Raw genomic sequence first — 22,523 nt, 5'->3', positions numbered from 1 at the left:
AGCGTGGCTGGGAGCCAGGTGGGGCTGGGGAGCAGAGGCAAGGCAAATTCAGCACAAACCCAAGTGGTTTTCCTTGTAAATCATCCCTGGGAGCCAGGGGACTCTGCACTGGGGTGTCCATCACAAAGCATCCATTTGTGGTGGTGTTCCTTGGATGAGGGAAGAGACCAGAATGTTGACTCCATGTTTCAGAAGGCTGATTTATTACTTTATGATATATATTACATTAAAACTATACTAAAAGAATAGAAGAAAAGGTTTCATCAGAAGGCTAGCTAAGAATAGAAAACCAAAGAATGATAACAAAGGTTTGTGGCTCGGGCTCTCTGTCCGAGCCAGCTGGGCTGTGATTGGCCATTAATCAGAAACATCCACATGAGACCAATCACAGATGCACCTGTTGCATTCCACAGCAGCAGATAATCATTGTTTACATTTTGTCTCTGAGACCTCTCAGCTTCTCAGGAGGAAAAAACCCTAAGGAAAGGATTTCTCATGAAAAGATGTCTGCGACACCCATTTTATCAAATCCCAGAATCACTGAGGTTGGAAAAGCCACCCAAGGCCATTGAGCCCAGCCTGTGACTGATTTTGGTCACCAGCCTGAGCACTGAGTGCCATGTCCAGGCATTCCTTGGAATACAGGCAGCTCCTCACCCCAAACTCTCAGCCAGGAGTACATGGGATGCAGAATTTGTGCAAAAGCCTGATGGGATTTGATTTGTTGTGGTCGCAGACATTATTTTCCACCTCCTGTCTCCACAGTTTTTTAAATCCATCAATTTTTCCTTTGTTTTTTTTGTGTGTGTTTTGGGTGTTTTGTTTTGGAGAATTTTTTTTGGCAATAAAAGCATCAAGCCACACGATCCTCTGGGCAATATTTTGCCAGCCTGCAGTTGCTGAGTGAGAGCTGAGCTGTGCTGTGAGAGCTCCCTGATATTACCCATCTCAACAATAAAACTTTGGCAGGGAAGCAAAAAGAAGATATTCACAACTCTCCAACTGGACATTGACTCTCCAGCTGCAAGATTGCTTCCTTTGCTCCAGGGATGAGTCCCACTGGCAGCATCATTTCATTTTTCTGGTGTGTGATGGCACGGAAAGGATTTATTCATCCATTTTGATGGGAGAGAGGGTGGGTTGCAAAGCGTTGGTGGGGCTAAGACAGCACGGGGTGATGCAGCCCATTGATCAGGCAGTGAATTATAACAGAGTCATGCTCTGGGCACGACTCAGCTGCCTTTGGAAGGGAATTCCATGTTTTTTAGGGGTGCCTGGGGGTCCCTGAAGGAGGTGAGATGGATTGGGGCAGGCAATGGCTGAGGGCTGTTGCCTTCTGCACCTCCAGCTCTCCATGGCTCAAGGCCAGGTCGCCATCAGGCCCTGCATCCCATTTTGGCCCAAAATAATGGCTCAAATTCCTCCCACCCCACACAGGACCCATCCCCTCTCATCCCTCAGTGCTGAGCCCCCAGGCACTTTTTGGTGCTTTGTTTTGGGGTTTTTTGGCAATAAAATTAAGGCCCTTCTGCCCCTGTTCTGCCCAGCCATGCCCACCCTGCCCATCACCGCGCCCTTCCCTCCCTTTCCACCCTGCTGTTTTTTGGGGTGCATTTCCCTCTGGGAGGCGAAGGGGAGCGAGGGGGTGAAGCCTCAGAGGGGGCACAGCAGCACCCCCAGCCCCAAACCCTGGGTTCCTCCCTCCCCCCTTCCTGGGGCAGCCGTGGCTAAAGATCAAAGCGCGAGGCAAAAATAGCAAAAAAGGGGAAGAGCTCGTGGGTTTTGACATCTGGAGGCCAGAAGCTGCTCCTGCTTCAGAGTAGGCAGGAGGTGAAGGAGGAAGGGGAAAAGTGGGTTTACAGGCTTTTTTTTTTTTTTTTTTTTTTTACAGGGATGAAAAACTTTTTTATAAATTACTACAGGTTGCTGCTGCTTGAGGAAGCAGTGTCTGTCTTAGGCCACTAATTTCAGAGTTAAGGGTGCTAAAAGCACTTGCAAATAAAAGGGTGGGTATTTTCTGGCAGGCAAAACACTGATTTTTCTGTGATGCATCACCTGACAGCCTTGTTTTTATTCCAGGGAGTGCAAGGAGCCACCTGGGAAATGTCTGTGCTGCTTGGCTGCACGAAACAGGTGCTGTTGCTTTTGGGGCTGGAGATTTTCAACCACGAGGGTTCAAAAGCCATCCCCAAATCCAAGGGGACACCCAAGCCAGAGCCCTGCTTTTCAAAGGTTTTCACCTCTACACTGGCTGTCTCCAGTTCTTTTAGAAATCCAGCCTCTGGACAGCATTGGAAGCAGCACAGGGTGACATTTCCCACAGCAAAATGCAATTTACAGTGGATGAATTTCATCCAGTGTGATGAGTGATTCTGGCCATGGGACAAAATAAAGTTGGTGGAGGGGAAGGTGAGAAGGGAAATTGACAGTTGTGATTGTCTTCCTTTTAACAGGAGAAGATCACGGAGGAAACAGAAAATGTCATTTTTCATGAGACACACTGCCGTCTGATCCCCAGCTGGTTGAGCATCCTTTTATTTTATTATTTTAATTTTATTTTTTATTAGCTGTTCGCTCTGTTGAAGACTCGGAACTGTCAGGGGGCGTTTTGTGGAGTGGCATGTGGCGCGTGGGACCCTCTGTGGTCCTTTCTGAGCTCCACCACCGCAGAATAAGAAAACCCCAGAATGTTTTGGGTTGGAAGGCACCTCAAAGCCCATTTCATTCCAATGGGCAGGGACACCTTCCACCACTCCAGGTGCTGAAATGATCCCTTGCGTGGGCTGAATGCATTCATGTGGGGTCAGTGGCCATCTCCTCCTCCTTGATTTGGTGCTAAAAGAGCTTTTCCCCTCTTCCCTTCACACCTCCCAGCCAGGAGCTCCCAATTGCAGTGGCCTGGGGTGGTTTCCCATGGATTTCCCCACTTGGGAAAATTGATGCTCCCAGCCCCAGTGCCCCTGCCATGCCAAGCCCTTCCAGCCTGCACTGTGCCACTTGCCCTGGCACAGGGATCAACCCTCTCCTCGTGGTCCCAAAGTGAATTCCACTTGCTCCTTTAGCAGGAAATCACAGAATCGGGCAATGCCCACCAGAAAGCTTGACAAAAGGAAGGGAAAAAAAAATAAATAAAACTGACTGTGCAGATGCTGGGTGGTTGTATTGGGCAGGGATGGGAGAAGAAGAAATGCAAAAGTGGGTTTGTTACTTTTTTCCCCCTCTGGCTGGGGCTGCCTTCGTGTGAAACCGGAGCTACATCCAGCGAGGGCATTTACATGCACGGATGTAGCCTTCAATCAGGGTGATGTAAACACTGCTGCAGCATTTTTGGAGCGGGCTGTTTGGGAAATGTGATGGATTAAATATGACAAACAAGATTCCTGGACGTTTATTTATCCTCCTTTTGGCCGGTGCCAGCTTCATGTTAGGCAAGGCTCTGGCTACCAGACCAATGCGAGGCCTCGGGGGCAGGCGAGGCAAGGGGGGGAGGCAGCCACGGGCAGAGCCTTTTCCAAGCCCCATCTAATTTAAAGCATCTTTTGCTGAGTGGTGCAGCGAAGAGGATGTGGCTAACACAAATAAAAAAATCATAAAAGGGATCAAAGTGTGTGTGCAAATTCATTCCTTGTGGCAGGAGCTCTGCCAGTTCGCTCGCCTGCTTTCCTAAGGGAAGAAAAAAAAAAAAAAAAACAACCAAAAAAAAACCCCCCACCAAATCTCCCAGCCCCCCTGTGACAGAGAGGGAAAATCGCATGTCAGGATCTCTTCTGGATTTCATAAGGGCTCTGAGCAGTGATGGATGGCAGGGGTGACACCAGAGCCCGTGCCAGGGGTGCACATGGAGCTCGAGCTATTTATAACCAGTTCAAAGGCACCACGGGCTGGGTGGGGCTGGCTGGGAGCTCCAGGCCACCAGGAGCATCTCAGGAACCTGAGGTTACCCCAGAGCCCCAGCGCTTCCAGGTGGGGGGAAAGATGAGGAGAACTTGCCTTAAAAATGGCAAAACCCCAGGATAATGAAGGAAAAATCCACATCAGGTGGTACCGGCTGGAATGTTTGCGTTGGCTTCACCCCACACATGGACTCGCCTTCAAGGCAGCCACTGCAGCCCTTGGAGTTGGATGGATGCAGAAATGACTCCAAGGAAGTCCATGTTTTCTGGAGAAAATCCCAGTGCTGCTCTGTGCCATGGTCATGGCTACGACATCCTAACTTTGATTTAAATCCATAAATCGCGTTCTGGGTGTCGCTCCTTTAAATGTTACTTTGTCTGCTGCCTCATCCCAAGGCGGTTCTCCCAGCTCCACCACCTCATCCTGCTGTGGAAACCACATGAGACAGGCAGGCCGTGGCCGTGCTTCCGACGGGAATGACATCCCCAGAGAACAAAAGCTGAGAGAGCTTCAGCAAACCCAAGGGCCGGAAAAGGAGTCGGCCCGAAAAGCGAAGGGAACGCGCCTTCAAAAATCCTGCAGCAATGCTAATGAAAAATAAACATCCATTTCTGCATCTGCAGAGAAAGGGGGGGAAAAAGAAAAGGAAATTCAATCAAAGCGTGAGGCCTTGTTCTTATATTCCAGGAATTTGCTCCATTGAAGATTGTCAAATACTGCGTGCCAACACTTGGGAGAATGACAACAGCGTCTTTAAGTGCAATGAATCAAAGCACAAGAGCAAATTTGTACAGAACCCAAAGTGCTATTCTTAGAAACCATCCAGAATCAGAAAATAAACAATTCATCAGGAGGAGAAATGTTGGAAGTCACAGGGGAGATTAACTCTGGTCTGAGTGGAAACAAAACCTCAAATGAGCCGCGTCGTCATTCCCACACTCGGTTAATTGCAGCATTGTTCAAGGGCAGGACCAAGGGAGCTGCATGGAGTAGATGGTGTCTGAAGAGGAGGGAAAAAAGGCAGAAAATCACAGTTTTTTCCCTCATGGCTACACCAAGAGAGGATGGGAGTGTAGAGGAGGGATGAAGGGTGGCTCTGGGAAAGGCAGAAGTGCAAAGGAGGGATGGGCACGAACTGAGATGAGGATTTGAAGGTGACCAAGAGTTTTCCACAATGTCCAAGCTCAGGGATGCTTCTGACCACACTCAGCTTTGGCTGAGGCATGAGGGGTTTGAAGCAAACTAATCCAGGCTGCAGGTGAAATTCCTGGGCACAGGGAAGACCTCTGCCAGCCTGGATGCATCTCCAGTGCACCCCCCAACACGGGACACCCACAAACGTCGGAGAGCTGACGTGTTCTCCCCTGAAATCCTTATTTCACGAGATGAGATTTGCATGCCAGAGCTACTGAGTGAAAACACACTACCTGTACCAAGCCAGAACAGTGCTTTTAATGAAGAGCAGCTGCCCCTGCGCTTCCCCAGCCTGGGAAAACTCAAAGCAGATTGTCCTGAGCCTTGCAGCACCCTGGATCCCACTTTCCCTGGATCCCAATTTTCACGCGGGGCTGAGCGCCTCGGAATTCACGCCACACACACACCTTCCTTGGCTTGCTCTTCCCTTTGGGAATCAGGGCATCCTGGGATGATCCCACCACCTGAGTGTGGCCGTGCAGTGATTATTTCCATGTAAGTTTTGGCGTGGGGAAAAAGGGTATTCCTGGGCTGAAAGATGGAAACGTTCATGAGCATCGCCCTGGAGCTGCTTCAAAACCTGAGTGTTCGTGGGACAGATATTTGTGCTGAGGTTTGCTGTGAAAAAATCTTCATTTCACACAGGATATCCCCCGAGAAAAGAGAGCAGGAGTCAGATAAATTTGTATTCTTTGAGAATAAAACCCAGCAAAGCTTCTCAGATGACTCCACAAAAATTCTAAAAGAAAAAAAGTGGGGGAAAAAAATAAAACATGGAAAAATAATAAGCACTAAGGGGCCTCTGGTACTTGCAGGTATATTCCCAGTGATTCCTTTTTGGATCACACAAACACCAACAAAGTCATTATAAGTCAGTTCTTTCCTTTTATTAGCAAGAGCCAGGGCATGGTGATTCAAACCACATTCAGTTCTCAGAAGGGAGATTTTGATCAAAGCATTTTTAAAAATCAGATGAAAGAAGCATTGTAAAAAAATGTTCATTCAATATGAGCCAGGAAGGGGAAATGGCTGCCCAGGAGAAGAGCTGGGAATATACCAGGAAAAAAGAATTACCCCAAAACCTGACACTGATACTATAAATAGGCACGTAAAGTGTTACAAGTCAAAGAGAGATTTACAGAGCCTGTGGTCCTTAATTCCTAGAATGAAATAAAACCTTTAAAATGTGGCTGATTCAGACAGCTCGCATTATCCTTCAAAGTGGGGATCTTGTCCTTGTCCTTGTCCGTCTCCTTCTTTCTCCTTCTCCTTCTCCTTCTCCTTCTCCTTCTCCTTCTCCTTCTCCTTCTCCTTCTCCTTCTCCTTCTCCTTCTCCTTCTCCTTCTCCTTCTCCTTCTCCTTTTCTCCTTCTCTGGAGAAGGACAAGGAGGATGAGGAGAAGGACAAAGAGAAGGAATTGGGGAATTATTAAGGTTGGAAAAGATCTCCAAAATCATCAAGTCCAACCCTTAACTCAACACTGCCAAGGCCACCACTAACCCACGTCCCCAGGTGCCACATCCAGAGGTTTTTTGGACACTTCCAGGGATGGTGGCTCCACGAGAGCCTGTTCCAATGCCTGACCAGCCCTTCTGTGGAGAAACCTTTCCCAATATCCAACATAAATCTCAGGATGTGCAGAAATGAAGTCCATGTTTTCTGGAGAAAACCCCAGTGCCATGGTCATGGCTATGAAATCCTAATTTTGATTTAAATATGTAAATCATATTCTGGGTGTTTCTTCTTTAAATGTTAGTTTGTTACAGCCTAATTAATTTTTTTCTAAAAATCTATTCAGGAAACCTGAAGATGAGGGAATTTGGTTTATAAGTCAGGGCATTCCCTGTACTGGAAATATGAGAATGGGAGATTTTGACTTGTCCAGGAGAAGTTTAATTTAAAATCAAAGGGTTTTCTCTTGGTTTTTTTTGGGGTTGTTTTGGTTTTTTTTTTTTTTTTTTTTTTTGTGTTTGTTTGGTGTGGTTTTTTTTTTGGTTTTTTTCGGGTTTTTTTTGTTTTGTTTTTTGGGGGGTTTTTTGTTTGTTTGTTTGTTTGTTTGTTTGTTTTTGTTTTCCCCCCCTCTTCATTTTAGGTGATTTTAATCAACAGTACAGTAATACCCAAAAAATAAAGCTAAAGCCTGAGCAACATGACCCGGTTTGGGGATGAAAACTGCTCTGAAAACATTCAGGATTTCTTACTGAAGTGAAACATTATTATCATTAATAGTTGATTGAGAAGTTTTTTTTCTGAGCCCTTAAACCTTGTTTTAATGCATTTCAAATGAGATTTTTTTTTTCTTCAGTGAGGTGCAAATTTCAGTGGGTTTAGGACAAACCAGCTCCTCCTCAATTCTCCAAGCATCATCCAAGCCAGGAACTCTTCCAGGGAAGTTGCACCCTTTTTTTTGAAGCAATAGGAGTGCTCAGCAGATGTTCTCATCTGCTCTCCCATGCCCTGTCACCTGCACTGCACCTCATCAAAATCCTCCACATTAATGATCCCTGATCCATTAATGATCCCAAAAGTCATCAATTCAAGTCATATCAGATTGATTTTGATTTTTTTTTTCCATCAAACCAACAAAATGATAGCAATTCCAGGGAGAGGGAACTGTTTTGGATAAGCTCAGGAGAGAAGCATTGCCTTGCAGTTCTGAACAAGTGGAAATCGTGCTCCAAACCCAAAGCAAAGCAAAGTAAGGATTGAAACAGCAAAGGTGGTTTTGTGTGGAAAACCCACGGTGTTTTACTTCAGAGCATGGATCAGGAGAAATCCACACCCTCAGACTTTGAGGAAACATTTTTCAGCTGAATTGCTCATGGTAAATTTTGCAAAACTTTTGCAAAATGCTCTGAAGCCTCCAGGACTGAGTATTTTTATAGCTAAAAAAATAAATAAATAAAAAATCAAACAAACCTTCCATTGGACATAAAATCCTTGGACCTGCTGATCTTCCTGGGTCTGAACATAAACCCATCCTTTCCTTTTCACTAATCTTCAAAAAACTGAAAACATCCTTGACAAAATACAATTTCAAACATGATAGCAAAAAACCAGATTTTTTGCCACTTTCATTTCTTTTTTCTGCTTTCTTGCAAAGCAAGTCTCAAAAGAGAAGGGCTTTGAGGTGCAAAAGGACTGATGCCCTTTCCTTTTCCTTTTCCTTTTCCTTTTCCTTTTCCTTTTCCTTTTCCTTTTCCTTTTCCTTTTCCTTTTCCTTTTCCTTTTCCTTTTCCTTTTCCTTTTCCTTTTCCTTTTCCTTTTTCTTTTTCTTTTTTCCTTTTTTCCTTTTCCTTTCCTTTTCCTTTTCCTTTTCTTTCCTTTTCCTTTTCCTTTTTTCCTTTTTCCTTTTTTCCTTTTCCTTTTTCCTTTTCCTTTCCTTTTCTTTTCCTTTTTTTCCTTTCCTTTTCCTTTCCTTTTCTTTTCCTTTTTCTTTTCCTTTCTTTCTTCCTTTTCCTTTTCCTTTCCTTTCTCCCTTTCTCCTCTTTTCCTCTCTTCTCCTTCTCCTTCTCCTTCTCCTTCTCCTTCTCCTTCTCCTTTTACAACCCCTCAAAAAATGCAATTTGGGGAGGGCAGAATCTCATGCTGAATTAAGGGCTTGGCAAGACAGTGCATTTTAAGGAGAAAAATACCTGTTTAAATTTTCTTAGGTGTTAAAATGCTGCGCTCTGACATGTTAAAAACAAGAAGGTTTCGCTTGGAAAACTTTCAAACACTTTATTTTGTCGTTAATATCCATCCATCGCCGTTATTTTTGTTTTTAGAAGCGGCTTGGCTGGGGAAGGCGTCCAGAGCAGGCCACAATTAATTAAACCAGAAGTTTTGTTTCACCTGAATTCGCTGTGTTTGTTTTCATTCGGAGGGGAAAACGCTGGGATTACCAACACCTCAGCTCCACTGCCGGGCTTGCAGAAACCCTTTCATCCCAGCGAGGGGATGGCAGGCAGCTATCCTGCACGGATAAAAGGCTGCAAAAGACCCTAAACATAATTTACAAGTGTGTTACATCCACGCAAGGGCTCCCCCCCAGCCCTGGCAGCAACATCTGCGGTCGTGAGATCCGTTCCTCCCTCCCTGTTAACACCAGGTTGGAGCTCCCAACACCCGCTCTGAACATTTTGGATCTGTAGGCAGCTTTCAAACAGCTGCCATGTTTTAAGGAGAACCAGACCCAAAACCCTCCGCTGCTCCTATTTTTTTATTTTATTTTATTTTTTATTTTTTTTCCCTTCCCCTTCAAAATGTGGAATTTCCCCCCACTCCCATAAAAATTCAACCTGACATGTGTGCTCAGATGGGCAATGTCCATCCAGATCTCAGCCAGGGACTTGCTGGATGCTTCACAAACCACCTGAGCTTGAAAGCCAGCTGAACATTTGGGATATTCAGTGTAGGATGTAGGATGGCTGGGAAGCCTCCAAAGCAGGGCCATGTTTTGAAGTGCTGCTCTGCAGCTCCTTCTCCCTTCCACGCCCTTGCAAAGTTGCATCCCGGATTCAAAGAGTGTCTGGGATTGATGAGAAAAGGAATATATGTGCATTTTTGTGTGTATTTATGGATGTGTGAACCTGCCTGTGCACAAGCACATCCATCACTTCTTTAAAAAACGTTTACAATCCGTCTTCTCTACGTGTTGACTTCATAAAAAACTTGTAAAAGTGGTCGTTTTCCTTTGGGTGGGTAAAAACCTGGGAATTTCAAGATCTTGACACACTTTGGTTTTTGAATGAGCTTGGCCACTTTAAAACTCATGCAGAGAGCTGTTGATGCTCCTAAAAAAGTGAAATATCCCTGATATTTTGAAAAAAAGAGATAGAAAAGGTGAAAACCAACGAGAGAACCTTTTTTCATTGTTTTACCAGCTCTGGCTGGGAAGGCATTTTGGTTTCACAGGTTCAGACTTTATACCACGTTACACCTGAAACCTCAGCAAATCCTGAAATTCAACAGCTTTCCTGGATCCTGGCATCTCCCTGGCCCTGGCTGCAGTCCAGCAGAGCACTCAAACACCAGCTTACATTTCAGCAGCGCTCAAGAACCAATTTCAAATTAGGCTGCGCTTAAGTGCTTGGCCCAAAGAGGAGGAGCGGGGATTACTCGCATTCCAGGAGTTAATCGTGTGCTTAAGGTGCTTTCCTGGATTTGGGGTTGGAACAATGGGGAAATTACGGGGCTGTCTTTGGGGTGAGGGGAATAAAATTATGTAAAAAATAAAAAATGAAACATTGGGAATAATGGAAGTCCTCTGCTTGTTCTGTTGGTGGCCGATGCGGCCGCCTGAAAGGAGTTGTATCCAGCTCTGTCCTGATCCCAAAAAGGGTGGGAAGGAAGAAGGATTTCTGGGCTCCTTCCTTATTATTTTACCTGTCTCTCCTCTTAAAGGAGCCCCTCTGTTCTGGGGCCAGGCTGGGAGAGCTGGAAATGTTCACCTGGAGAAGGATCCAGGGACACCTCAGAGCCCCTGCCAGGGCCTGAAGGGGCTCCAGGAGAGCTGGAGAGGAGCTTGGGAAAAGGGATGGAGGGACAGGACACAGGGAATGGTTTTTAACTGCCAGAGGGCAGGGATGGATGGGATATTGGGAATAAGGAATTGTTCCCTGTGAGGGTGGGCAGGCCCTGGCACAGGGTGCCCAGAGCAGCTGTGGCTGCCCCTGGATCCCTGGAAATGCCCAAGGCCAGGCTGGATGGGGCTTGGAGCAACCTGGGATAGTGGAAAGTCTCCCTGCCCATGGCAGGGGGTGGAACTGGATGGGCTTTGAGGTCTCCTCCAGCCCAATCCATTCTGGGACCCTTTGATTCCATGTCCCCATGGTTGGACTCTTCTCCCACCTCCAGACTCAGCACCGTCCATGGGTTCCCTCGAGGGAGATCCAACCCTCCATCCCAAGCTGTGCTCCTGCACACCACGAGCCTTTCCTGGGCAAGGCAAACCAGATGCCTCCTCCTCTGCAGAGGAGCCTGGCCTGTGTGGCTGTGACACAAAAATGCAACGATCTCAGGAAATAAAACATTCTCTCTCTGGAGGAAAAGGTCAATCCAGGTCAGCTCCAGCCCCTGGTGGCCAGAGGATGGTGGAGACCAAGCTCAGATGTAGATTCCCAGGCCTGCTAACCCTCCTGGATTTTTGGGATGGCTGTGGTGGGTATCACCCTCTCTGCCTCGTTCCTACCATCCCTGAGGAGTCACAGCTCTTCCCCAAAATGTTCATCGGTGCCACTTACCAATGAAGTCTTAAATTGTCCTTTTTTCCCCCTGGTGTATCAGCTCTTCCATCCGCTGAGGAATCCAGATGGAAGGGGGTGCTGATGTGTGGGAAAAACTCTAGGCCCCAAAGAGTTAAAATGTCCAGAGGGTATCCTCCAATCCCATGTCTTTGATGTGCCATCGTTTGGGAATCTGGCTCAATATCTGCTCCTTCGCTCAAGCACTCAGGGAGCTTTGGAGCAGGTAAAACTAAGCCAAATTCCCCCAATCCTCTGTAAGTGTTACTAAAAAAATACCCCTAAATTAGGTCCCACATTCCTGTGATCCTCGTAGTGCTGAGCAGGGAGGAATAGCTTTTGATAACAGCCCTGGATTTGGTGGTGTGGCGAGATTTATTTCCTGATCTTTTGCCCATCAAACCTTTTTATTCTGATCTTAATTGTCAATCACATCGTATGATTTCTCCAGAGGAATGAAAATAGCAGCTATTTGTCTTGGAAATCCCGGCTTTGATGTCAGAATTCCAGGAAATAAAACACCTTTATAGTTATGGGATCCAGACCTGTCCGGCCGGGATGCATTTCCATCAGGACTCGCGCGCGCGGTTGTTGACGCGGGGTTTGAGGGGATTCACGGTGGGATTTTCTCAGCACTCGAGGTTCTTTCCTAGGACTAAACCAGCCCTTCTGCTGAACCTGGCCTGGACTGAGCTCCCAGGGTGCTGGGATCCAACCTGAACACATCCAGCCCTTGCTGCGATGGCGAAATTATGGCTTGGGCATCCAGAGCTGCCCACACGTTGGTTGTGGGAGGGAATTGTCCCAGACTCAGCATCCCAGGATCCCTCCGGATCAAGGCCTGGACATAAACAGCCCCTTCTCCAATCCCCTGCATGGCAGCATCCGTGAATCCCTTCCAGCTGAGCCCTTGGATAAGGAAAAACCTCCCTTTTTCCAGCTCCATCCTTTGGATTGACTCTTCATGCCACCAGCTCGGCCAACCATCCTTGCACAACACATCCACCTCCACCTGGAAAATTATTTCTAAAAAAGGCCAGTTATCCTTTTTAATTTTTTTTTTTTTTTGTGGTGAAGATCAGGAAAATGAGGGAAAGGTTAATGAATAAAAATTTGGTCACTCCAGCCCCATTATTTTCCCCATCATTTTTAAGGAGTTTTGTAGATTTTTTGGCTGCAGACTGGGGGATTAAATGTGTGCCATGACTTGGGGGAAGGATCCTTCTTGGTGTTTCTCCTAAAAACTGCTTCCCAAGCACATTGGCTGGGTGGGAGTATGGATATGCCACAGTCAGGGCATATCTCTGTGTGTGTGTATATTTATATATATATATGTATATATATAACACATTCAGGGCACATCTCTGTGTGTGTATGTATATATATATATATATATATAAAATCCATAACACCCACTGCTACCTGCTGACCTTTTTCTTTCTGCAGCCAAGCCCGCAAGCTCCCATGATCTCCTCCAAGGTGTCACTCACAGTTTCTAAACCGCTCTTTTCTCTAATTTCCAGTCTTTCCACCCATTTTTTCTTCAGACATCTCTTCTTCCACCCAAAACTTTGGGGTTTTTCCATGGTTCTCCGCCACAGCTCACTCCAGTGCTGTGTTGTGGCTGACTTGGCTGTGAATCCAATCCAATTTTCCCTGTTTTTCCCTCAAGCTCTCACAGCTCCAGCACCTACCCTTAAAAAAAAAAAACCATTATTATTTGCAGGACAAATTCCCCTCCCTGGCTTTGCAGCATGGATCACCTTTCCTCCCTTCCCCCCCAAATCCTCCTGTGCCTTCTCAAATTCTCAGGATTCCTTGTTTTTTTTTTTTTTTCTTCCATTCCACCAGCAATTAATCAATCAACCTGGCAATTTGGGACCAATCAAAGAGCAATTACAATAAAAAAAAAAAAAAGAAGTAGCTGAAGGAATCCCTCTCCATGATGGAAAACCATCTCCATCCTCAAACCAGTCCGGCAAAAACCACAGGATGGTTTGGGTTGGAAGGGACCTTAAAAATCACCTCATTCCAACCTCCCGGCCATGGGAAACCTTCAGGAAAGTGAGGGGTAAGAGAATTGGTCCCTTTTTTGCAAATTTGAGGCTTCAAAGCCTGAAGGGGCTTTGAAGGCACCAAGAGAGAAGTTGATGGGGTTGCAACTTGATGGGGTCACAAAGCCTCCAACCCCATCAGGAGCAGCTTCCAAACCCTAACCCTAACCCCACACCAGGTACCTCTGCTGCTTCCAGCATATGCTGGTTCCCCCTCACCAGCCTCCGGTAGGAGCCACCAAGACATCTGGAAATGTGTCCGGTTTATCTCGGCTGTTTGAGGGGCCTGGAAGGCCCGGGGTGGCCTTGGGGCAGCCCGCGTATCGAAAGACGAGAAGAGGCTTCAGTTCTTCTTTCTGGTTTTATGTTTATTAATTGTTTATCTAAAAGATGTTCTTTCAGCCACCAGAGATCTGCTCAGCAGTCAGCCATGGGCACACTGTCCCTGCCCTCCGGGGCAGGCACCTATCTTTATACCCATTGTTACGTGTACAATATTTATCATTTTTCCCCAATACCATCTATTCTTATAACTCGGTGCACTCTCAGTAATAACCAATCCAAAGGTGCCACCGTGGCCAAAGAAGATGAAGGAGAGGACGAAGAAGGAGGAGGACAGGACACACCCCAATTCCTCCATCTTACTCCTCTAAACCCCCCTGTACATAAATCCTAAACCCTGTGTCTCACCCTCTAATTAACTAATCCCTTCACCATTCACCCGGTGAAGCCCTCATCCTTGTCGTCTCCTGTGTAGGGTTAAAGTCCAGCTACCAGACACTTCTGGCAACATTCCAGGACTCCTGAGACCCCCAAGCTGGTCTCGGAGGCTCAGCATCTCAGGACTGAAATCTTGAGATCCGACAGAAATGCCCCATTGGGGCTTGGAGCCACCTGGGATAGAGGAAGGCGTCCCTGCCCATGGCAGTGGGGTGGAATGGGCTGCAGGGTCCCTTCCAAGCCAAACCATTCCATGATTCCCTGATCTTGGCTTGCCCAAGGCTGGCTCTGTGGCAGAGCCCAGCACTCCATGGCAGTGAAGCAGCTCAGGAAAACAGGGACATTTTTTTCCCCCTGAAACTTTATTTTCACACAGGGCTCTGCTGATTTACACCTCCTGCCAAAAAGATCTCCTTCTCTCCCTCCAGCCAAGCTGGAGACTGGAATGCCTGGGAAGGTGATTAATTATTAGTTGAAAAGAAAAGGCAAACCCACAACTTGTGTTTTCCTGTGCTGCCTCAGCCTGGGAAAACACTTTTGGAAGGGGTATTTGGGTGTCTCCCTCCTGGAGCCAGCACTGGAAAATCCTTCAGCACCTCACCTTGATACAATTCACACAAATTCAAAGAGACCTTTCCCAGGTGAGCCCTTGGCTATTTGAGGACCTACTAGAACAGGTAAATCCTGGATAGGATCCCTTCCTGGAGAGGGATAGTGGTTCAGGGCTCAGCTCTCCCATGGATGCCTGGATAGCTCAGCTTTTTGGGCTCCCATTTGTCACAAAAATGTGAAAGTTTGATCCTCAAGTTGGGCAAACGTGGTTTTTTCACTCTCAGGAAACCGTTTTTACTCTGAAGGGAATTTCCCACTCAGTTCCAATAGCTTGAAAGCAGAGGGGGAAAATAACTCCACAAATCTGGAAGGTTTGGGTACAGTATTGAACTTTGAGTGTGCTGTGCCCCAGAGCTTGGGTCCAGCCCATTGCAGAGGGATGAGCCAAGCACCAGGATGGAGCAGGATGCTCTTGGAAATGAGGGCACTGCAGGTTCAGAGCCTGAGGCCAGGCATGAGGCTGAAACACAGAACACAACAACCACTTTAACCTCAAAGAGTGAGGAGATTAAATGCTGCGCTCGCAGCTGCGCGAGGAGCGATGCCAGCATTTGAAATCTGGGAATAATTGATCCAGGTTTCCAGAATCATTGCAACTGAATGAGCGGGGTGGAGAGGAGGAGGAGGAGGAGGAGAGAGGCTGGGATTGAGAGGTTGCTGTTAAAAATTGCTAATCAGCAAGCTTTGAACATCTGCAGGATGCTCCTGGCCTGCCCTTCTCTGCCACCAGCGCTTCCAGGCCAGCCAGGATGCATCGGATAAAGCTTTAAAAAAAATCTAACACTTCCCAACAGCCAATCAACCTTCCAGGGGCTGTGGTGGGAAAAGAACCTAAATTAGGCAAAGTGCAAAATCATGGGAAACAGGAGATCAGAGTTTCCAGCACAGACCTGGTCCCAAAAAGGGGTTAAAAGCTTTGTCCTCCTCAGCAGGACATCCTCTCCAGCCCCTTGGAGGCTTGCAAACAGCTGATGGAGAGGGGGCTTCACACCAGAGTAGCAGGAAAATTGAGAAATATCAAAGAAATTCTTATTTATTTTCTCCTCCAGGAAGCATTGTCTGTTTGTTCTCAACAGATTTGCTGAAAATGAAACTGTTTTCCATGAAAGATTTTTAAAGAGGGACTCTGGACACCTGACATTTACTGCTTCCAAATTGCTGAGATGTTCAATTTTTAATTTAAAATTTAATTTTAAAAGTAATTTTAAAATAATTAGTCCTTGGTGTCTTTAGAATGTGAGGTAATCTTATTTTTACTGGAGATGATGTTTAAAAAAATTAGATGGAGCAACAGAATTGATCTGAAAGGGGCTTTTTCCCCCCTGCAGATTTCAGCTGGCGGTTTGAGTCAAATTTTAATTCAACTTGACATTGATACCACATCAGAATATAATTTTTTTTTTTTGCTATTGTTTTCTTCTTTGTTCCCTAAAACAGCATCTGAGGCTGGATGTTTTCTGCTCAGTCTTCTCTGGGGTCTAGCAATCATTTGTATCACAGCCTCCCATAAATCCATGAATCCAACATTAAACTTTTTTCACAGATTAGCATTTATGAACCCTCAGCAAAGAGCCCCTGGGCCTGGACAGGAACAATCCAGCCTGGAAGTCGAGCGCCCTGTTGAGCTGCATCTCGTGGTACCTTTTCCATCACTTTGGTCGGGCTTTTGGAGAACATCTCAATTTAATTTGGCTCGGGAACCCCTCACACGCATGAGCTCTGCAGGGGACATCTGGTTTGCTGCACATCCAGTTCCTTGGTAGGTCTGCAGGAAATCTTTGGCAAATGAATCCCAGAGCTCTCCTCTCCTTGGTCTGGAATCTGAGAGTGGATTTTCAGAAAAGTGAACCTCATCTTGTGCAGAGAAATCTGACTCAAACTCGTCCACCTGACTTTGGCTCCAAACTGGCCAAGAATCCATTTTTTTTTCTTTGGGATGCCCTTCAGCTGGTATTTCTCCCCAGAAATGATCCCTCTGCTAGGCAGAGTCCTGAGGGCAAATTTGATCCGACATTGATTCTGTCAGCACATCTGGCGAGGAACATGTGATTTTATTAATTTTTCCACTAGGGAGTTCAAATTTGGCCACTGGGAGAGCTCTCTGATCCTGTTGATTCTTTGATGAAGCTCATGAGCAAGGGAGACAGCCTTGGAAGGGATAGCCTGGATGTTTTGGAAGGTGGTGGGAGACACATCTCGTCCCCAGGGTGGGCCAGGAGCTCCCTGGGAAGGGTGAGGCTGGAAGGAGATGGGCTGGATTCTCCTTGGCTGCTGCCCTGGGTGGGAGGAAAAGCTGCTGCCGTGGGATTTGGGAGAAGGGGAGCACTTTGGCACAGCTGTAGGGTGTGATGGAGATGGTGCAGCGCAGGATGGGCTGTCATTTAATATAAACCTGTGTCCCTGAGAAGAGCCAGGGTAAATTAAGTGGGTTTCCAAAATTAAGTGGGTTTCCACTCCCAAATGAAGACATTATTCGCTAGCCAGGAGCTGCCTCCATCCCTTTGTGGAGGTGTTCACAACCAGAGCTCAGGAACGGATGAGGAGACCCAAATGAAACAACAAACTCCCTCAGGAGGGCTGCTCCAGACTGCCAGGCAAGATGGATTCCATTACCATCTGTATGGCAGCTGTCTCCTGTTCATTGGGCAGTTTTCCTTATCTCTTCCAAAATCACTCCTCCCTGGGAGGGGACATTGCTGATAACAGACTATTGAATGTCCCTGCATGGCTGATAAGAACTAGAACATCCCATTGGGAGATGTGAGCCCAGAGGGAGGAGCCAAGCATTGCTACCCAGATATAATCCAGAGGTTTGTGAGACACCAGCACGGCTTTCTCCACGGGATTCCCCAGAGGAACAGCAGCTGCCTCTCCTTCCACTGCATCTTCAGAGGAAGAATCCATCCTTCTCTACAGATCCCCCTGCTCCAACAGAACCACCCCTGACACTGCAGGAGGGCTGCAGCCACATTTCCAATGGGACTGCCACCAACAGCCTGACCCACAGGGTGTCAGGCTGGGTTCTGACTCTGTCACTGCTGTTCTAGTGTACTGCATTATTTATTTTATCCTTTTATTTTCTTCCCTATTAAAGAACTGTTATTTCTGCTCCCATATTTTTTGCCTGAGAGCCCCTTAATTTAAAATTGATAGCAATTGGGAGGAGTGGGGAGGGTTTACATTCTCCATTTCAGGGGAGGCTCCTGCCTTCCTCAGCAGACTCCTGTCTGTCCAAACCGTGGCAAGAGCCCAGGTGAGTTCTCTGTCAGCTGGATCCCAACATATCCTAGATTTATCTCGGATAATCACCACAGTGAGCAGTGGAAACAAGCCCAAGCAAGGCCCAGCGTGGACCCTGCTTTAAACCACCTGTGTTCAGGCAGGTTGGGACTGAAAACATGCTGGTATATCCGACTTATGGGCAAGGAAAACGAGGCGTTAAAATAATCCAATTGAAGGTGCCCTTGCTTGTGGCTTCATGAACTTTAAAGGTCGCTTCCAACCCAAACGGTTCCAAGGTGGAAAAAGAGTTGGTGCTTCTCCAACTTTTAGGCTTCTCCTCCTTTCAGGCCTGGAAATTCAGTGTGAAGCTTTAAATGTGATGTGTTCTGCATAATAAACAAGGGATTTGTTTCAATTTTTGGTGTTGGTTTTTTTTTTTTTCCCCCACAATTAGGAAAACCCAAATCTGACGTTTCCTTTCCCTTTTCTGGTTTATTTCCTCAGCAGCCAAGCCACAAGATCTGAGCAGAGACACTCACTGGGCAGGTGGAGCTGGGAGAATATCCACACAATTTAACAGCTCCCCACTTAGAGCCCAATAAAACCCAAGGGGAAGGAAAAATATTCCGTTTTTTAAAGGCATGTGGTGAGTTTCAGCAGCCGCCTCTTACTGAGCTTGTTTCCAATTACTGTGAGGTGTCCAGAAGCCAGGGAAAAGCAGCAGTGATCTCCTGTGAGAGCTGTCATTATTTTGCTGGGTACAGAGGAAAAAAACCCTGGACCAAAGCAGCATCCAGTGCCAGCCATTCCTTCTCCAGATCACCTGGAAGCACAGTACAGGAGGATGGAGCACCCATGGAGCATCCAACTCCTGGGAAGGGTCTGGATTTACCCAGGGCAATGGGGATTATCCCCAGGGCTGCCTTCCTGACCCCTCAGCAGCAGCTGCTGTGCCGGGATGCTGCCTGAATGCTGACATGTTAACAGCACCCCGGTCCCTGCCCGGCACACGATCCGGCGAGAGGGAATAGCAGGATGCATTAATGTCATTCCAGATAACAATATTCCGCTCAGAGCGGGCTTCTGGCACCACATGTCCCCCTGCGAGAGAACTCTATCCCTATCGCTCCAGCGCTGGCTCCCGGCTTGAAAGGAATCCGTTCGGGCCATTAAAATGACTTGTGAAATGTGGGATAGTTAGCGAGTAATTAGGACCACATTTCGTTCCCCTGCCTGCCCGGAGCTCTGCTCACCTTCAGCTTTGCCTTTTGCACACCAACACCAGCACAATTTTTATTTTTTTTATTTTGGGATCATTCCTCCCCTCCATCCCCCTCCCCTCTTTGCTCAGCTGGTGTTTGTCACCTGCAGCATCTATTTTGTGAGGGAAAAAAAAAAAAAGAAAGGAGCTGGGTTTGAAGGGTGCTGGAGAAGGTTTCCCCATTTTCCATCTCCTGTGCAATGGTGGCACCCCTCTGCCCCCACCACCTTCGGGATAACAACAGCTGGAAGGATTATCCAGGAGTCTGGAGGATCCTTGAGACTGGATCCACAAGAGATCCCTCAAGGAATCTTTTGGATCCCTGAGACTGGATCCACAAGAGATCCCTCAAGGAATCTTTTGGATCCCTGAGACTAGATCCACAAAAAATCCCTCAAAGAATCTTGTGGATCCTTGAGACTGGATCCACAAAAAATCCCTCAAGGAATCTAGAGGATCCTTGAGATTGGGTCCACAAAAAAAATCCCTCAAGGAGTCTTGTGGATCCCTGAAATTGGATCCACAAGAAACCCCTCAAGGAATCTCATGGATCCCTGAGACTGGATCCACAAAAAATCCCTCAAGGAATCTGGAGGATCTTTGAGATTGGGTCCACAAGAAATCCCTCAAGGAATCTTGTGCATCCTGGAGATTGGGTTGACAAAAAATCCCTCAAGGAGTCTGAAGGATCCTCGAGATGGGTCCACAAGAAATCTCTCAAGAAATCTTGTGCATCCTTGAGAACGGCCCCACAAGATTTCCCTCAAAGAATTTTGGGGATCCTTGAGGTGGATTCCTGAGGTTTTTGTGACTCCATCTTTCCCTCAGTGCAGCAGAAACCCACATTGAGGATTTTCATCCCTGTCTTTCCTGTCCTTACCTCTGGAACACCTCTGGGCCTTCACAAGGGCGATTTCTGGGCAGAGAGCTCTGAGGGATGTGCTCCTCACCAGCGCTCCCTTTCTCCCTCCTGCCCCTGAAGCACGGATTCCTTATGGACACCAGATGAGGACACCAAGTCCCAGGAGCACCTGGCTGAAGCCACGGAGCAATCAGCTGGGAATGAGTCACGCCAGCAGCCCAATCCCAGGAATCCCGGCCAGATCCCTCTGCACAGGACAGAAATAGATTGTAATTGACAGATGACAGGCTCTGGCCAAGTCCTGGTGCTTCAGAAGGGGGGATGCAGGGATAAGGGCTATTATTATCCCTGTTATTTTTTATTTGGGAAGCGCTCCTACCGCCTCAAGCGCTCCCGGGATTGCCGGCAAGAGCCTTCCTGTCCTTGGAACACGGGATTTCTGGGATCCAAGGGTGTGACTGGAGATGAGCTATGAGCTGTGGGATGGATGTGCTAACAACCTTTGGCAGAAAGGAGAGGACTGGACCAGCACTTCATCCCGGCCGGAGACATTCCAGGGCCAAGGAATTGCCATACCAAGGAGCGGCTGGGAAGTGAGAGTCGGACAAAGCGGCGGAAGCCAGGGTGAAACATCTCACAAAGGGTATTTATTTAAACATGTAATTATTTAAATATTTACATTTTATAGTTTAATATTTAAATATTTTACATTCATATTTTATTTATATAATTATTTTTATTTTATGATTTATATTTTATTTTAATATTTAAATATTGGGAACATCTGGAGCGTCAGGGCCAGGTAGGTGCCCCTGGAGCCTCCCTGGAAGGCAGGGAAAGCTGTCCCACACTGCAGGAACATGAGGGATGGGACAGCTCATCCTGTGACCTTCTGCTCTGTGGTCACCAGGCACGGGGAGCTGGGTGCTGCCCTCTAAATGCCTGCTTGGGAAGCTGTGTTCTCCTGCAGGAATCTCGCCTTCCCGCTGCCGAAAACATGGAAAATGTGACCGCGGCACAACCTAAAAATGAACAGCGCCGGAGATATTTTTAGGAATTGCATAATCTGGGGTTTTGCCCAAGTCTTGGGTTTGGAGAGACTCTCCATGGGGAGGAGGACAGATAAGGGGCCTTCCCAGCTCCTGGGATGAGTATCCCTGGTATCTCCTGGCTCCTCAGCAGTGGTGGTGGCATGTCTAGACACTCTGGGAAGCATTCAATCAGGACAAGGAGGAATGGGTCCCGCTGTTAGGAACAATGCAAGAGGAACAAAACAGCCCCATTTTATTCCCTGCAGCTGTCTTTTTAAAGGACTATTAGGTCACTGAAAGTTTTAGTTACAGCAAAAAATAACTCAGGAGAAAAAAAGAGAAAAGAAAGAAAACCCAAAAAAAAACCCAGAAAAAAAATTGGAAATGAAGCTGTATATATTTTTGGGAAATTGCTTTTTTTACTTTAATAGGTTTCCCTTTCAACTCTCTTCCAGCTGATTTTTTTTTTTCCTTCTTTGAGCCCTATGATTATTAATGGCTGTAGCACTAATGTGCTTGGAAAAAGCTCATTGGAGACCACGTTTTTTGGATTATAAAATATCTGAAAGATATTTTTCTTTTCTTCAGCCAACTATCGCCCGGCTTTCCCAAGCAGACATTATTCCATGCCACAGCATTGGATACAACTGGAGCCCAACTTGGCTTTGAAGGTGAGTGGGAAAAGCCTGTTGCAATGGGGTAATTGCTCCTACCACGGAGCATTCCCAATGTCCATGTCTGGTCCTGGAGGACTCGCTCCCACTCATTTTCTGGTGTTACTAAACAACCCAAATTGGGTTGGCTATTTTATTTTATTTTTTTTTTTATTTTGCAAGTGGAATCCGGGAGTTGTGGAAAGAGCCGCGGACAGACATGGATGTGGTTTGTCTGTGTTGTGGTGGCAGAGATTTCCTGGCCTTGCAGGAGCCCCGTGGGGTTCCCAGCATGGGCAGAGGGGTCAGCCAGGCCTGGAGGGACACGGGGCTGGTTCCACACCAGGGAGCTCCAGAGAGAGAAGCCACAGCCAACACAGACTCAAACCACCAGGGCAGTGATGGGGTGGTTCATGAGCACCCAAATCAGACATCCTGCTGGAACCCTGGATGCTGAGAATTTCAGACTTTGTGTGCTGGCAGACACTGACCCCCAAGAGAGCACTACATTTGACCTGAGGCCGTGGAGAAGGCTTCCAAAATTGAATGATAGAACTAAAATTATGGATGTGGAGTTTGAATGGAAGTGTGTCATATCACAAGGTGGAAAACTTAGAGTTTAAGGGTTTAGAATATAGCAATATATATAAAGCAAGATGGAGGTTCTAGGGCAGTGGCTGGTCCTTCTTCTTCTTCTTCTTCTTCTTCTTCTTCTTCTTCTTCTTCTTCTTCTTCTTCTTCTTCTTCTTCTTCTCTTTCTCCTTCTCCTTCTCCTTCTCCTTCTCCTTCTCCTTCT

This window comes from Zonotrichia leucophrys, chromosome 7 (assembly GCF_028769735.1).
Source record: "Zonotrichia leucophrys gambelii isolate GWCS_2022_RI chromosome 7, RI_Zleu_2.0, whole genome shotgun sequence".
Classification (NCBI taxonomy): domain Eukaryota; kingdom Metazoa; phylum Chordata; class Aves; order Passeriformes; family Passerellidae; genus Zonotrichia; species Zonotrichia leucophrys.
This window is presented reverse-complemented; position numbering follows the sequence as displayed.